General features: G+C 37.1%; 1 protein-coding gene across 4 annotated transcripts in view; it reads left to right on the top strand.

The window, feature by feature from the left end:
- The first annotated feature begins 518 nt into the window (after positions 1 to 518).
- NAALADL2 (N-acetylated alpha-linked acidic dipeptidase like 2) overlaps positions 519 to 6,000 on the top strand; it is a 384,820-nt gene continuing 379,338 nt past the window's right edge. For all 4 annotated transcript variants that reach the window (XM_051626469.1, XM_051626471.1, XM_051626470.1 and 1 more), the window contains exon 1: positions 519 to 573. The gene's annotated coding sequence lies outside the window, so the exon portion shown is untranslated. The remainder of the gene's footprint in view (positions 574 to 6,000) is intronic.

Raw genomic sequence — 6,000 nt, 5'->3', positions numbered from 1 at the left:
CCAGGGAACGTGTGCTGTAGATCTTCATTATGGTTCATCTGTCAAATAGACATCCTCTAGATCTTCAAACTTTTTCAGTGGCTCTGCAGCTCCTAGTGTAAATGTACTTTTGTTGGCCAAGATAGTATTCCTGCAGTACCGTGTGTTTCTTTAGTACACAACCAGGGCTTCGGCCGTTGTGTATTTTTTTCTGTGTTTAAGCACATGCATCTATAAATATTTATAAATGAAATTATTTGGAATATGCAATATAATGTGAAGAATTAATTGATAGATGACTCTGAATTAGTGATGAAAAGGATCATAACACTTTGCTGATGGTAACTGTATTGAGTCCAACTGAAATACAGGCATTACCTTAAGCTGTGAGATACAGAACAGATACTTAATGTCTATTTTTGGAGGGGCAAAGTTGTTTTTTTCCTGCCCTCTGGTGATACAATGGTGCCATTTTACTTTTTTTTTTTTTTTTTTTCAGAGGGGTCTGACTTATGTACTTGATCTGTCGAGAGAAGTAGCTTCCTGAGACTATTGTTACTTGATTCCTTGCCTGATGCATCTCAGCATAAACTGGTAACTGGCATCAGGAATGTCAGTCATATTTGTTCTAATACTTTAGGCCAAACCTCTGTTAGGTGGCTGTGTACATAGGGAACCAGCTCCTTATCTTCTCTATAGGTTGTTGGTGATCCAGCAACCACTGGTTCTGCATGTGGGTTGCCAATAGCAGGAACTGCAGAACTCTTTTGTGTTAGTGTGAGGAAATGGACTTTATGGATATAAAATTTTGCACTAGCGCTTCATGGAATGTGTACTGGGGCTTAGTTCAAAATACTGCTGTTTCTGAAGCAAAGCTGCTTTATTGATGTTTGTATTATTGTTTCTCCCGCATTATACATTTCTGAAAATTGCGTGTTCTTTTGATTGCAAAACAAAATTATTTGCTTCTTTGAACCAAAATATTTAGAAGTGATGTCTGTCCTCTCTGTCTATCCACATGTATTTATCTTCCAAAAGTCCTAGTATTTTGTATATCTAAATACAATATACTCAATATAATATACTTATAAAATATTTATATGTAAATTAGTCTGTGTGTATATGTATTTACATATTTTCCCAAAATATTTATTGCTAGAGCAGTAAAGGAAGTACTTGGTTTCATTCCTGACTGCTGTGGTTGTGTGACTTTTTTGTGTGTTTGGGTTTTTTTATTTGTTGCTTGGTTTTGTGTTTTTTTTTTTTCTTTGTTGTTTTGTTTTTTCCTTTAAAAGTCAGTACTGGTTTTAGATTTGGAAGTTTTAGATTTCTAGTGCATGTCACCATAAAAACTCACATTGACACAGCTATACTATTTAGCAGTGAAAAAACCCTGATTCCCTTGCTCCCACCATGCACTTAAATCGTGAAGTGAAGAAACACTTTCCTCTTTCCTGTTTTCCCCTCTAATTTTCTTTGATTTTTATATTCCTTAACTGCGTTGCTGAAGTAGTTGAGAATTGAAATTTGACATGGAAATTGCTTCCATTGAGAAGTAAATCAGTGTTCTGACTAAGTTATGATCAGTGGAAAACAATGCACTCTATTCTTGGAGCCTTAGCAACATGTGCATTAAAGCACTTTGTTTCTCCTTGAACATGCATCTACTGGTTCTGTCAGTTGTGTATGCTTGGTTAACATTGCTGTGCAGGGAAGCAGGAAAGGTCATCTTTCATTCAGCTGTAACTGTAAGGTTCCTATAAAGCAAAACCCAAGTATAGCTCTTAGAGTCCAGACTAAGTGCAGAAGGGCACTTAATTCCTGTGAGCCCTTTACTAGGTGAAGGATCTGATCTGAATATGGATTGTTCTGGTTTCTTGTTCAAATGAGCTTGCAGTTCTGTGTGAATATCCGAGAAGCATAGAATAATGTACAGGAGCTGAATAAAAGTGAGAATATGCTATTATTTATTATTGATCCATTACTTGTGTTGAGGAATTATATCCCAGCTTTATTGACAGTAGCTGTTGACTTCGGTAAGCCTTGAATTTAACTCAGACTGGTTAACTGTAAACTCTCCATACTCGTAAGTGCAGTATTCCTACTTTCTACAGAGCCAATGACTCAGCCATCATACAGGTCTTCAGTGGTTTCTGGTTGAAACTCAAAGGGAAATGCCAAGCATATGGATGTAGGGAGAAATATATGAGTCATCTGAGAGGCTGAATGGGAAAGATCATTGGGTCTGTTCCTTTATTATGTCTTCATTGTTGTTTTTGAACTTCTCTGTTAACTATTTTCCATTTAAATAGAGATTAATTTAGAGGAGATCTGGAGGAAAAGGTTCTATATATGACTGAGCAGAAAATGTACAGTATCTTTATATTTGACATTAATGAGATCACTCCAAGAATCTTCTGTTAAGTTTAGGTGTTCAGGCTTCAAGGAGGATGTTAAAGTCAATGAGAATTTGGAGAAGTCTAAGAATGACTAAGGGTTGAAAATAGCTCCTAAGGGAGAAATTACAAGAGCTCAATATGTTAAAATCATCAATAAGAATGCAATCAGATCCCTCCTTATCTAAGTCTAATTGTGTGCATTGTGAACAGAAATTCTATGATGGAGCAGTACAAAAAGATCCATTGGTTGAAGGATGGGCCAGACACATTTCCAGTAGAAATAAGGAAGGCATCTTCAGGTAACTTATTGCAGGTTATGGTAGAATATTCTTCAAAGGAAAATTTTAATTTAAATGTGATATTTTTCCTTTAAGATGTGCCTAAATGTACCTATGTCCACGTTCTATAGAAGGCTGAGTTAGATGACTGTATTATTCTTTCTGTATCTAACTACATGAATCTTCATAAAAATAAAATAATAAAATATCATTATTTAAGCAAAGATATTGTTGAAATTAGAACAGAGCTGATAGTTACTAAGACTTGAAGTGTCTAAAATGCTTGGGAACACTGCACTTTTTTTAGAAGTTCTGTACTGAAGATTGAAGGTTGCTTAGTAATGTTGGCAACATTCTTCAGCAATGTCATTATACTCAGTTTTTGCATTAGGAGGTCTTAGCTGTTGTCTGTAAATACTAGCTTAATATTCTAGTTGCCAGGATTCCTTAGAAGTGTTCATGCAAATACTGTGGAAATAAAGATGGTTGAAGTCCAGAATCTGAAAGAAAGGTGAAATTAAAACAAAACAAAACACCACATCCTGCTGTCATTGAGAAACTTTCATAGAAGAGTACTTAGGCTGTTTTAGAAAACTGGTGGGTATAACAGGGTGGCAAACAGAAGAGCCCACTCTGTGTGTGTAGGAGTTATTGGAGGGTTTGCAGAGAGGGATTTGTAGATCCTGCAGAGATTTCAGGGAAATCTGTGTTATGATGTGTTATCTCCTGTAGTGAATAGCCAGCAGGAATGTTCTGGGGTTTTTAATGTGCTTAGTTTTACATGGAGGCAATGCTTTCAGGCTTAGCGGAATTGTAGGCAGCATGAGGAGAAATAAAGGAATTGTAAATCAGAGTAGTGAAACCTACTTCTGATACTTAAGTTTGACAGGAAGAACACAAATCAAGCTGAAGTGCAAGTCAGATAAGATATGACTGTCTTGTATAAACTCTTCAGCTTTCTGGAGAAGATATTGGGAATCAGCCTTGAATATGATGAGAGGATCATCAAAAGGAAAGGACCCAAGCAAACCCACAGCACTTGCTGAAACCAGTCTTTTTTGCTTAAATCCCTGAATATACCGAAACAATGACTAGAGGACTGATTAAAGAGCATGGTCTGGTGAACTGAATCATGTATGCAATGAGGACCAGCTGGTTATAATACTTCTAGCAAATTAGAGCAGAAGTCTTCAACCTGAAGGATTTTTGGAAGTCTGAACATGTTTGTGCTTTTTGTCTCATGTGATAATTTCACGTATCCAGAAAGCTTCATGATACATGCTGAGGAGAAAGCTACACATTTGTTGCAGTATTGATGAATGTAAGAGTTGATGTCAGCAAAAGCATTTATTATTTTTTTTAGGGCTCAGTCAACAAATCCTAAGCCACTTACTAGTAAAAAAATGTGCAATGAAAAGCATTTAATGGCTTAGAAACTGGTGGGTGATAGATATATGAAGTACTGCTGAAAAAAAAGGGATTGCAAATGGTGTAATTACAGAAAATCCTGCATGAGCACATGTGCAAGGTAAAGGTGTTTGACCATGCATTTTATATCCTTACTAATAGCAGAAAGTGGGTACATGTTTTCCTTCAATAAGAAAATTGACTTTTCATAAATAGTGCGTTCAAAAAAACTTTCTCTGTCTTAGGCTTGAGACTCTTGTTAATGTGTGATATAAGGCAATATAGGCCAAGTTTGTGGTTTGAACAGGTTAACTTTGGCAAAACAGTAATGAGATGGATCTATGTAGAGATGGGTAACAAATTCTTAATAATTATTTGCAGAAAACCATGTGTATATGGGCAATTTCCAAGTGGATTTGGGTGTATTTATCCATTACAGTTCTTATTTTACAGATTAATATGCTAAGTGCTATTGATAATTATTTGGCCGTATGTTCCTGTTTTTATGTAACTTCACTTGGTGGGCTTTTTATATAAATAAAATTATTCTTTTTGTGATGGCATATAGTAAGAGGAAGAGAAAACAGTATTACACCTTCTGCAAAAGAGCAGATGGTGCTTGTATGTGGGGTTCAAGTAAGTTTTACACTTTGAAGCTACTGCTTTATTCGATATTGTCTCAGTGAAATGAACTTTTCTAGCTTTTCTGGAGCGTGCCAGGTTATACTACACTTGATGTTGGTGTGTCTTAAAGTCGGTCAAGGTGTGGAGTTACACTGACCCTCTGTAGCGTTATTTGGCTGTTTTTATATGACAGGGATTGGTGTTCATGTGCAGGCAGGAGTTGCTTGCTTAAAATTTCCTGTGTACTGTACTTTGGCAAGAGAGGACTGAGGTGAGGCTGAGCAATCCCAAGTGTTGTCCTTTGTGCCTTTACAATGAGTGTGACATTTAAATGTTCCAGTCTTTGCGACTTCCTTCAGTTGCCCAACATGGCAAAGCTGATGGAGAGCAGTCCCGTGACAGTAGCCAGCTCCTTGGCACCCTTGGATGCCTCCCATCTACTGTCACCTTTGGTCCACTACAGTCACTTTGGCATATTTTTGTGATACAAAAACCCCCAGGGAGAAAAAACTGGCAGATGATTAATTTTCCTGTTTGTCTTTTAATGTGAAAATTGAAATCCTCTGGTAGTGCCAGTTGTGGAAAAAAAATAATTTGGTGGAGAAGTCTCAGAGGAGTTCATAGGTGGGACCTGCAGGCTGCATTGAAACATTAAATTATGCCTCTTTATAAAGGTGATCTAAGAGATTTATGTCTATGAATCACAAACATCATGCTGGGTGGAAATAAGGGTAGGGCTTTACATTGTATTGCTGTCTGAATTAGCTGACTGTCTTGGTGTCTAAATTAGTTGTCTTTCACTATTCCCTTGCTTAGTTTATTGTTGTTTTTCAATGACAATATTTGGGCATGTTAAAAAACACTTTCTCTGTGGTGATTTCCTTTTAAATAACTTGGTTTTAGAACTCCTTCAGTAGCAACAAACCTGTCTGAACTCTGTCACAGGAATAATTTCTTGCATTAATATTTTAAAGTGTAATTAGAGGGCTGCAACAAGTATTGAGCTGCTGTAGATGCACACCTTCTATCCACCACAAGCAAAGGGTTATTCTGGGGCCCATTGCAGGGCATCTGTGGTACAAAGGAACTGCCTCTGAGGATGAAACTAGAACCTTGCGGGATCACGTGTATATGTAAGGGAAATGTCCTGTGCCTCTGCCTTGTGTAGTAGACTGTGAATGAGGCTGAATGATGGAAGTCTATTAAAATATTGCACAAGAGAGGTGTATGTTGAAATAGTTGGAGAAGCCTGGTCTTGTTTTCAGGCCAAAGTGCTGGCCCAGAGCTGGTATGTGAGCATATGTTCAACATGC

This window comes from Apus apus, chromosome 8 (genome assembly GCF_020740795.1).
Source record: "Apus apus isolate bApuApu2 chromosome 8, bApuApu2.pri.cur, whole genome shotgun sequence".
Lineage (NCBI taxonomy): Eukaryota > Metazoa > Chordata > Aves > Apodiformes > Apodidae > Apus > Apus apus.
The sequence above is the reverse complement of the archived record's forward strand: the minus strand, read 5'-3'. Positions and strand labels throughout refer to the sequence as shown.